Here is an 11,966-nt window from a genome sequence, read left to right as displayed (position 1 = left end):
AGGGGCTTGGCTCGTCTGCAACCAGGAGGAGTCCGTCCGTATATAGGGCCTTGGCTCACCTGCGACCAGAGAGCACGCCTGTTTATGGGGCCTTGGCTCACCACCACAAAGAGGGTACCTGGCCAGCACCAACTGTGGAGGCCGCCTCTGCATCCTGCCAGAAGAGGCTGACGGCGCGGATCCACCAGGCCAGGTATACCCTGAAACCACCAGCCCATGAAAGCCGCCTCTACATCCTGCCAGAAGTGGCTGAAGCCGCGGCCAACGGGAGAGGAAGATTGGAGGAAAGGTCTGGGGAAACGGATGGCCCAGACCTGGTTACCAACAGGACCGGTGACCTGCCTCCTGAGAGGGTTTTGGGTGGGTTAACGGACTTGTGGGTGGAGGGTGGTGATGTATGGTACCTGGTGCTTTTAAATGTTTTACCATGTTTTAATGTTTTATGCATTTTAAAATGTTGTCTTGCAGCCCGAGGACGTGCTGGTGATAACTAAGGGGGAATGTGGCGCCCCTGACCTGGTCAGGCACCACTGAGTACTGCACCCATGCTGGGGACAGTACAATACAGGTAATCCAGAAGGCTGACAGGGGTGTGGAACACAGGCGCATAGTGATCAGGTCTCACACATGTACCCATGAGAGGACCCCTGGGGATCCCAGGAGGGGGCAAAGCCTTGACCTTCACTGGAATAGTGGAGGGGGCCAAAAGCCTCCATCTCCTCTCAAGGGGTGTGGTGGAGAGTCTGGTTGCTAGGTGGCGTAGGCAGGCACAAAAGGGAAAAGAGAAGGAGGAGTAAACAGTCTAGAGTCTGCAGCAGAGTGTGGAGGAGTGAGGAGCAGGAAAGTGAAGCTCAGACAGGAGCAGCAGTGAAGGTCCCAGATGTGAGCCGGTTAGAAGGAGAACTCCATAGGGCTCAGTGAGGAGCAGACCTGTGGGGCTGTTGCTGTCTAACAGCGCCCGCGCAGTGGCTACAGACGGGGGAGAACGGTCAACTAGGAGTGCTGCCTGAAAGCCAGCTTCAGCTAGAGAGTGCAACGGAGTGGGAAGTAAGGAGACTGCTAGAGAGCACCAGGCCCAACCGGGCGGCAGATCCCGAAGCGAGGATAGATTCACCTTTCCCTGCTAAACCTGCCGGTGTGGGGCTCTTAAAGCCCACACCACAACACTACAAAAGCCGCAGCCACGTAACCACAAGTTAGGGCCCATAGGTCATAGGAGGCAAGAGGCTGGAGTGGCCTGGTCCGGGGAACAAGCAAACGGCAAACAAGAAGGGGAGAGAGGCTTGCAGCATCTTCCCTGGGTGACCCCCATAGGGACTCAAAGTCGGGGTCACCCCAAACCACCAAGGGCTAAGGAAGGCGAGTCAGTAGTCACCCTCGTAAAGTCAGCCTGAAGGATACCTGGTTCCTACCTGGTTCATCTCAGCTACGCCCGGGTTACTCACCCTGCCACCTGAAGTGAGTAAAAACCCTGAAAGACATCCTGCCTGTGTGGTCATTCTGCGACTTGTGGTACTACAAACCTACACAGGGCCCTGGGGCTTGCCTCACTCTCAGGAGGCTACTACATCCGACTGCACCCACCATCAGCCCCAGGCGTCCCCTAACCTGCAGTGGCGGTCCCCACTGACCGCAATACTGAGAGTGGCGTCACGATCAAAACCGAAGATTCCCTACCTGTGACCAGAACCAGCTACGTGGAGTCCCTGAAGGTATGCACCGACACAACACCTGTGGGGCTTCACAACACCACCGCTGCTCTGGACCGGGCCCGGTGGTGGGGTAGGTAGGGATGATGGCAGGTGGGCTACGGGGCCTGGTGAGGTGCAGGGTCGCAGGGGCAGCGCTGTGCCACACGGCACGGTGGTACTCACTCAGCCCAATGATGCACACAGAGTCTCTGATGAAACAAACGGCTGGATGGACGGGTCCCACAGGCGGGTGCGGTGTTTTTCCCCTGACTCCAGGTTGGTGATGTAAGTCCTTTCCTGCACCTTCCGTACACTCCTCCTGTGCTCCGGTTTCCAGCTGGCTCCCCGATTGAGTACCGGTGGGCCACCGCCCAGCCCCGGCTACCTACGGTTCTACCAACTGTCTGCCCGGCTCCCTGCAGACGGCCACTACCGTCTGCCTCACTCTCTGCATGAGGGCCCTAGGCCCCAGTCTGCATCTGCCTCTCTGCAGACCTCCTCTCTCTTCCTCTCCTAGACTTGTCTGGACCTGCTTCCTGCCTCAGGCCAGCTAGACTCTTCGGTGGGCGTCTCCATCTGTCTGACTCCGCCCACCTAGTGTGTCTGTCTGAACCCAAGGGAAGGAATCAGGTCTCAATGGGGATGTTTGCTGTGAACTGCTGGGGGTGGGGGTGGGGGTGTATTGTTACCTGTGGCCCCTGGCTTGTCCAGGGCGCCACATTCCCCCTTAGCAAAATGCAGACCGTCCGCGGGCTGCCCGTCCATCACCAGTTTTTTTTTTCTTTTAACTGCAAAAAGTAGAAAGGCATATCAAACATTAAAACACAAGCATTACTTTTTAACTTCCCATCACGGGATGCATATCACTTTAACGTTGCAACAAGAATCAAACACTTTTAATAATGGCAACGGAACAGGTCCTTTAGTCACCCACCCAAACAACCTGGCCCTGATGCTGCCCCTAAGAAATGGGCAGCAGCCCTTGACCCCAGTCCAGAACCAGGCTGCCCAGATAGTTAACGGGATGGGTGCTTCGCTGCCGTTGCGGCCAGGCGGACTGCCGGAGCCGTCGTCATCTCTGTCGCGGCCGGGCGGACTGCCAGGGCCGTCGTCATCGGCGGTGCGGCTGGGATGGAAGCCGGGACCGGTGGCAGGGCGGTGACAAAGGTAAGACCTGGGCACTCCCTCACAGACGCTACGAGCTCCGCTACCGGTGACAGGGGTAACGGGTCGGTCGGGGCGTTGGCCACGGGAACGGACACTGAGGTTTCAGCGGTGCCGGACAGATGGGACATCTCGTGCAGCGGTAGTGCAGGAACCCTGGCTTGTCCAGGGCACCAAAGAGGCGCTGTAGAGCAGTAATGGATCCTGAGGTGGACACTGGGAGGCTCTGTAGAGCAGTAATGGATCCTGAAGTGGACACTGGGAGGCTCTGTAGAGCATTAATGGATCCTGAAGTGGACACTGGGAGGCGCTGTAGAGCAGTAATTGATCCTGAGGTGGACAGTGGGAGGCGCTGTAGAGCAGTAATGGATCCTGAGGTGGACACTGGGAGGCGCTGTAGAGCAGTAATTGATCCTGAGGTGGACACTGGGAGGCGCTGTAGAGCAGTAATGGATCCTGAGGTGGACACTGGGAGGCGCTGTAGAGCAGTAATGGATCCTGAGGTGGACAGTGGGAGGCGCTGTAGAGCAGTAATGGATCCTGAAAGGGACACTGGAAGGCGCTGTAGAGCAGTAATGGATCCTGAGGTGGACAGTGGGAGGCGCTGTAGAGCAGTAATGGATCCTGAGGTGGACAGTGGGAGGCACTGTAGAGCTGTAATTTATCCTGAGGTGGACAGTGGGAGGCGCTGTAGAGCAGTAATGGATCCTGAGGTGGACACTGGGAGGCGCTGCAGAGCAGTAATGGATCCTGAGGTGGACAGTGGGAGGCACTGTAGAGCAGTAATGGATCCTGAGGTGGACACTGGGAGGCGCTGTAGAGCAGTAATGGATCCTGAGTGGACAGTGGGAGGCGCTGTAGAGCAGTAATGGATCCTGAGGTGGACAGTGGGAGGCGCTGTAGAGCAGTAATGGATCCTGAGGTGGACACTGGGAGGCGCTGTAGAGCAGTAATGGATCCTGAGGTGGACAGTGGGAGGCGCTGTAGAGCAGTAATGGATCCTGAGGTGGACAGTGGGAGGCGCTGTAGAGCAGTAATGGATCCTGAGGTGGACACTGGAAGGCGCAGTAGAGCAGTAATGGATCCTGAGGTGGACACTGGGAGGCGCTGTAGAGCAGTAATGGATCCTGAGGTGGACACTGGAAGGCGCTGTAGAACAGTAATGGATCCTGAGGTGGACACTGGGAGGCGCTGTAGAGCAGTACTGGATCCTGAGGTGGACAGTGGGAGGCGCTGTAGAGCAGTAATGGATCCTGAGGTGGACACTGGGAGGCGCTGTAGAGCAGTAATGGATCCTGAGGTGGACAGTGGGAGGCGCTGTAGAGCAGTAATGGATCCTGAGGTGGACAGTGGGAGGCACTTTAGAGCAGTAATGGATCCTGAGGTGGACAGTGGGAGGCGCTGTAGAGCAGTAATGGATCCTGAGGTGGACACTGGGAGGCGCTGTAAAGCAGTAATGGATCCTGAGGTGGACACTGGGAAGCGCTGTAGAGCAGTAATGGATCCTGAGGTGGACAGTGGAAGGCGCTGTAGAGCAGTAATGGATCCTGAGGTGGACAGTGGGAGGCGCTGTAGAGCAGTAATGAATCCTGAGGTGGACACTGGGAGGCGCTGTAGAGCAGTAATGGATCCTGAGGTGGACACTGGGAGGCGCTGTAGAGCAGTAATGGATCCTGAGGTGGACAGTGGGAGGCGCTGTAGAGCAGTAATGGATCCTGAGTGGACAGTGGGAGGCGCTGTAGAGCAGTAATGGATCCTGAGGTGGACAGTGGGAGGCGCTGTAGAGCAGTAATGGATCCTGAGGTGGACACTGGGAGGCGCTGTAGAGCAATAATGGATCCTGAGGTGGACAGTGGGAGGCGCTGTAGAGCAGTAATGGATCCTGAGGTGGACAGTGGGAGGCGCTGTAGAGCAGTAATGGATCCTGAGGTGGACACTGGAAGGCGCAGTAGAGCAGTAATGGATCCTGAGGTGGACACTGGGAGGCGCTGTAGAGCAGTAATGGATCCTGAGGTGGACACTGGAAGGCGCTGTAGAACAGTAATGGATCCTGAGGTGGACACTGGGAGGCGCTGTAGAGCAGTACTGGATCCTGAGGTGGACAGTGGGAGGCGCTGTAGAGCAGTAATGGATCCTGAGGTGGACACTGGGAGGCGCTGTAGAGCAGTAATGGATCCTGAGGTGGACAGTGGGAGGCGCTGTAGAGCAGTAATGGATCCTGAGGTGGACAGTGGGAGGCACTTTAGAGCAGTAATGGATCCTGAGGTGGACAGTGGGAGGCGCTGTAGAGCAGTAATGGATCCTGAGGTGGACACTGGGAGGCGCTGTAAAGCAGTAATGGATCCTGAGGTGGACACTGGGAAGCGCTGTAGAGCAGTAATGGATCCTGAGGTGGACAGTGGAAGGCGCTGTAGAGCAGTAATGGATCCTGAGGTGGACAGTGGGAGGCGCTGTAGAGCAGTAATGAATCCTGAGGTGGACACTGGGAGGCGCTGTAGAGCAGTAATGGATCCTGAGGTGGACACTGGGAGGCGCTGTAGAGCAGTAATGGATCCTGAGGTGGACAGTGGGAGGCGCTGTAGAGCAGTAATGGATCCTGAGGTGGACACTGGAAGGCGCTGTAGAGCAGTAATGGATCCTGAGGTGGACACTGGGAGGAGCTGTAGAGCAGTAATGGATCCTGAGGTGGACAGTGGGAGGCGCTGTAGAGCAGTAATGGATCCTGAGGTGGACACTGGGAGGCGCTGTAGAGCAGTAATGGATCCTGAGGTGGACAATGGGAGGCGCTGTAGAGCAGTAATGGATCCTGAGGTGGACAGTGGGAGGCGCTGTAGAGCAGTAATGGATCCTGAGGTGGACAGTGGGAGGCGCTGTAGAGCAGTAATGGATCCTGAGGTGGACACTGGGAGGCGCTGTAAAGCAGTAATGGATCCTGAGGTGGACACTGGGAAGCGCTGTAGAGCAGTAATGGATCCTGAGGTGGACAGTGGAAGGCGCTGTACAGCAGTAATGGATCCTGAGGTGGACACTGGGAGGCGCTGTAGAGCAGTAATGGATCCTGAGGTGGACACTGGGAGGCGCTGTAGAGCAGTAATGGATCCTGAGATGGACAGTGGGAGGCGCTGTAGAGCAGTAATGGATCCTGAGGTGGACAGTAGGAGGCGCTGTAGAGCAGTAATGGATCCTGAGGTGGACAGTGGGAGGCGCTGTAGAGCAGTAATGGATCCTGAGGTGGACACTGGGAGGCGCTGTTGAGCAGTAATGGATCCTGAGGTGGACAGTGGGAGGCGCTGTAGAGCAGTAATGGATCCTGAGGTGGACAGTGGGAGGCGCTGTAGAGCAGTAATGGATCCTGAGGTGGACAGTGCGAGGCGCTGTAGAGCAGTAATGGATCCTGAGGTGGACAGTGGGAGGCGCTGTATAGCAGTAATGGATCCTGAGGTGGACACTGGGAGGCGCTGTAGAGCAGTAATGGATCCTGAGGTGGACACTGGGAGGCGCTGAAGAGCAGTAATGGATCCTGAGGTGGACACTGGGAGGCGCTGTAGAGCAGTAATGGATCCTGGGGTGGACAGTGGGAGGCGCTGTAGAGCAGTAATGGATCCTGAGGTGGACACTGGGAGGCGCTGTAGAGCAGTAATGGATCCTGAGGTGGACACTGGGAGGCGCTGTAGAGCAGTAATGGATCCTGAGGTGGACACTGGGAGGCGCTGTAGAGCAGTAATGGATCCTGAGGTGGACACTGGGAGGCGCTGAAGAGCAGTAATGGATCCTGAGGTGGACACTGGGAGGCGCTGTAGAGCAGTAATGGATCCTGGGGTGGACAGTGGGAGGCGCTGTAAAGCAGTAATGGATCCTGAGGTGGACACTGGGAGGCGCTGTAGAGCAGTAATGGATCCTGAGGTGGACACTGGGAGGCGCTGTAGAGCAGTAATGGATCCTGAGGTGGACACTGGGAGGCGCTGTAGAGCAGTAATGGATCCTGAGATGGACAGTGGGAGGCGCTGTAGAGCAGTAATGGATCCTGAGGTGGACAGTAGGAGGCGCTGTAGAGCAGTAATGGATCCTGAGGTGGACAGTGGGAGGCGCTGTAGAGCAGTAATGGATCCTGAGGTGGACACTGGGAGGCGCTGTAGAGCAGTAATGGATCCTGAGGTGGACAGTGGGAGGCGCTGTAGAGCAGTAATGGATCCTGAGGTGGACAGTGGGAGGCGCTGTAGAGCAGTAATGGATCCTGAGGTGGACAGTGCGAGGCGCTGTAGAGCAGTAATGGATCCTGAGGTGGACAGTGGGAGGCGCTGTAGAGCAGTAATGGATCCTGAGGTGGACACTGGGAGGCGCTGTAGAGCAGTAATGGATCCTGAGGTGGACACTGGGAGGCGCTGAAGAGCAGTAATGGATCCTGAGGTGGACACTGGGAGGCGCTGTAGAGCAGTAATGGATCCTGGGGTGGACAGTGGGAGGCGCTGTAGAGCAGTAATGGATCCTGAGGTGGACACTGGGAGGCGCTGTAGAGCAGTAATGGATCCTGAGGTGGACACTGGGAGGCGCTGTAGAGCAGTAATGGATCCTGAGGTGGACACTGGGAGGCGCTGTAGAGCAGTAATGGATCCTGAGGTGGACACTGGGAGGCGCTGTAGAGCAGTAATGGATCCTGAGGTGGACACTGGGAGGCGCTGTAGAGCAGTAATGGATCCTGAGGTGGACAGTGGGAGGCGCTGTAGAGCAGTAATGTATCCTGAGGTGGACAGTGGTAGGCGCTGTAGAGCAGTAAAGGATCCTGAGGTGGACACTGGGAGGCGCTGTAGAGCAGTAATGGATCCTAAGGTGGACAGTGGGAGGCGCTGTAGAGCAGTAATGGATCCTGAGGTGGACAGTGGGAGGCACTGTAGAGAAGTATTGGATCCTGAGATGGAAAGTGGGAGGCGCTGTGGAGCAGTAATGGATCCTGAGGTGGAGAGTGGGAGGCGCTGTAGAGCAGTAATGGATCCTGAGGTGGACAGTGGGAGGCACTGTAGAGCAGTAATGGATCCTGAGGTGGACAGTGGGAGACGCTGTAGAGCAGTAATGGATCCTGAGGTGGACACTGGGAGGCGCTGTAGAGCAGTAATGGATCCTGAGGTGGACAGTGGGAGGCACTGTAGAGCAGTAATGGATCCTGAGGTGAACAATGGGAGGCGCTGTAGAGCAGTATTGGATCCTGAGGTGGACAGTGGGAGGCGATGTAGAGCAGTAATGGATCCTGAGATGGACAGTGGGAGGCGCTGTAGAGCAGTAATGGATCCTGAGGTGGAGAGTGGGAGGCGCTGTAGAGCAGTAATGGATCCTGAGGTGGACAGTGGGAGGTGCTGTAGAGCAGTAATGGATCCTGAGGTGGACACTGGGAGGCGCTGTAGAGTAGTAATGGATCCTGAGCTGGACCGTGGGAGGCGCTGTAGAGCAGTAATGGATCCTAAGGTGGACAGTGGGAGGCGCTGTAGAGCAGTATTGGATCCTGAGATGGACAGTGGGACGCGCTGTAGAGCAGTAATGGATCCGGAGGTGAACAGTGGGAGGCGCTGTAGACCAGTAATGGATCCTGAGGTGGACACTGGGAGGCGCTGTAGAGCAGTAATGGATCCTGAGGTGGACACTGGAAGGCGCTGTAGAGCAGTAATGGATCCTGAGTTGAACAGTGTGAGGTGCTGTAGAGCAGTAATGGATTCTGAGGTGGACAGTGGGAGGCGCTGTAGAGCAGTATTGGATCCTGAGGTGGACACTGGGAGGCGCTGTAGAGCAGTAATGGATCCTGAAGTAGACACTGGGAGGCGCTGTAAAGCAGTAATGGATCCTGAGGTGGACAGTGGGAGGCGCTGTAGAGCAGTAATGGATCCTGAGGTGGACACTGGGAGGCGCTGTAGAACAGTATTGGATCCTGAGGTGGACACTGGGAGGCGCTGTAGAGCAGTAATGGATCCTGAGGTGGACACTGGGAGGCGCTGTAGAGCAGTAAAGGATCCTGAGGTGGACAGTGGGAGGCGCTGTAGAGCAGTAATGGATCCTGAGGTGGACACTGGGAGGTGCTGTAGAGCAGTAATGGATCCTGAGGTGGACAGTGGGAGGCGCTGTGGAGCAGTAATGGATCCTGAGGTGGACACTGGAAGGCGCTGTAGAGCAGCAATGGATCCTGAGGTGGCCACTGGGAGGCGCTGCAGAGCAGTAATGGATCCTGAGGTGGACAGTGGGAGGCGCTGTAGAGCAGTAATGGATCCTGAGGTGGACACTGGGAGGCGATGTAGAGCAGTAATGGATCCTGAGGTGGACAGTGGGAGGCGCTGTAGAGCAGTAATGGATCCTGAGGTGGACAGTGTGAGGCACTGTAGAGCAGTAATGGATCCTGAGGTGGACACTGGGAGGCGCTGTAGAACTGTAATGGATCCTGAGGTGGACATTGGGAGGCGCTGTAGAGCAGTAATGGATCCTGAGGTGGAGAGTGGGAGGCGCTGTAGAGCAGTAATGGATCCTGAGGTGGACAGTGGGAGGCGCTGTAGAGCAGTAATGGATCCTGAGGTGGACAGTGGGAGGCGCTGTAGATCAGTAATGAATCCTGAGGTGGACACTGGGAGGCGCTGTAGAGCAGTAATGGATCCTGAGGTGGACACTGGGAGGCACTGTAGAGCAGTAATGGATCCTGAGGTGGACACTGGGAAGCGCTGTAGAGCAGTAATGGATCCTGAGGTGGACAGTGGGAGGCGCTGTAGAGCAGTAATGGATCCTGAGGTGGACACTGGGAGGCGCTGTAGAGCAGTAATGGATCCTGAGGTGGACACTGGGAGGCGCTGTAGAGCAGTAATGGATCCTGAGGTGGACACTGGGAGGCGCTGTAGAGCAGTAATGGATCCTGAGGTGGACACTGGGAGGCGCTGTAGAGCAGTAATGGATCCTGAGGTGGACACTGGGAGGCGCTGTAGAGCAGTAATGGATCCTGAGGTGGACAGTGGGAGGCGCTGTAGAGCAGTAATGTATCCTGAGGTGGACAGTGGTAGGCGCTGTAGAGCAGTAAAGGATCCTGAGGTGGACACTGGGAGGCGCTGTAGAGCAGTAATGGATCCTGAGGTGGACAGTGGGAGGCACTGTAGAGAAGTAATGGATCCTGAGATGGAAAGTGGGAGGCGCTGTGGAGCAGTAATGGATCCTGAGGTGGAGAGTGGGAGGCACTGTAGAGCAGTAATGGATCCTGAGGTGGACAGTGGGAGGCGCTGTAGAGCAGTAATGGATCCTGAGGTGGACAGTGGGAGACGCTGTAGAGCAGTAATGGATCCTGAGGTGGACACTGGGAGGCGCTGTAGAGCAGTAATGGATCCTGAGGTGGACAGTGGGAGGCACTGTAGAGCAGTAATGGATCCTGAGGTGGAAACTGGGAGGCGCTGTAGAGCAGTAATGGATCCTGAGGTGGACAGTGGGAGGCGATGTAGAGCAGTAATGGATCCTGAGATGGACAGTGGGAGGCGCTGTAGAGCAGTAATGGATCCTGAGGTGGAGAGTGGGAGGCGCTGTAGAGCAGTAATGGATCCTGAGGTGGACAGTGGGAGGTGCTGTAGAGCAGTAATGGATCCTGAGGTGGACACTGGGAGGCGCTGTAGAGTAGTAATGGATCCTGAGCTGGACCGTGGGAGGCGCTGTAGAGCAGTAATGGATCCTAAGGTGGACAGTGGGAGGCGCTGTAGAGCAGTATTGGATCCTGAGATGGACAGTGGGACGCGCTGTAGAGCAGTAATGGATCCGGAGGTGAACAGTGGGAGGCGCTGTAGACCAGTAATGGATCCTGAGGTGGACACTGGGAGGCGCTGTAGAGCAGTAATGGATCCTGAGGTGGACACTGGAAGGCGCTGTAGAGCAGTAATGGATCCTGAGTTGAACAGTGTGAGGTGCTGTAGAGCAGTAATGGATTCTGAGGTGGACAGTGGGAGGCGCTGTAGAGCAGTATTGGATCCTGAGGTGGACACTGGGAGGCGCTGTAGAGCAGTAATGGATCCTGAAGTAGACACTGGGAGGCGCTGTAAAGCAGTAATGGATCCTGAGGTGGACAGTGGGAGGCGCTGTAGAGCAGTAATGGATCCTGAGGTGGACACTGGGAGGCGCTGTAGAACAGTATTGGATCCTGAGGTGGACACTGGGAGGCGCTGTAGAGCAGTAATGGATCCTGAGGTGGGCACTGGGAGGCGCTGTAGAGCAGTAAAGGATCCTGAGGTGGACAGTGGGAGGCGCTGTAGAGCAGTAATGGATCCTGAGGTGGACACTGGGAGGTGCTGTAGAGCAGTAATGGATCCTGAGGTGGACAGTGGGAGGCGCTGTGGAGCAGTAATGGATCCTGAGGTGGACACTGGAAGGCGCTGTAGAGCAGCAATGGATCCTGAGGTGGCCACTGGGAGGCGCTGCAGAGCAGTAATGGATCCTGAGGTGGACAGTGGGAGGCGCTGTAGAGCAGTAATGGATCCTGAGGTGGACACTGGGAGGCGCTGTAGAGCAGTAATGGATCCTGAGGTGGACAGTGGGAGGCGCTGTAGAGCAGTAATGGATCCTGAGGTGGACAGTGTGAGGCACTGTAGAGCAGTAATGGATCCTGAGGTGGACACTGGGAGGCGCTGTAGAACTGTAATGGATCCTGAGGTGGACATTGGGAGGCGCTGTAGAGCAGTAATGGATCCTGAGGTGGAGAGTGGGAGGCGCTGTAGAGCAGTAATGGATCCTGAGGTGGACAGTGGGAGGCGCTGTAGAGCAGTAATGGATCCTGAGGTGGACAGTGGGAGGCGCTGTAGATCAGTAATGGATCCTGAGGTGGACACTGGGAGGCGCTGTAGAGCAGTAATGGATCCTGAGGTGGACACTGGGAGGCACTGTAGAGCAGTAATGGATCCTGAGGTGGACAGTGGGAGGCACTGTAGAGAAGTAATGGATCCTGAGATGGAAAGTGGGAGGCGCTGTGGAGCAGTAATGGATCCTGAGGTGGAGAGTGGGAGGCACTGTAGAGCAGTAATGGATCCTGAGGTGGACAGTGGGAGGCGCTGTAGAGCAGTAATGGATCCTGAGGTGGACAGTGGGAGACGCTGTAGAGCAGTAATGGATCCTGAG

The sequence above is a fragment of the Anomaloglossus baeobatrachus genome, chromosome 2 (genome assembly GCF_048569485.1).
Source record: "Anomaloglossus baeobatrachus isolate aAnoBae1 chromosome 2, aAnoBae1.hap1, whole genome shotgun sequence".
NCBI classification, from domain to species: domain Eukaryota; kingdom Metazoa; phylum Chordata; class Amphibia; order Anura; family Aromobatidae; genus Anomaloglossus; species Anomaloglossus baeobatrachus.
Note: the sequence above shows the minus strand (reverse complement) of the source record.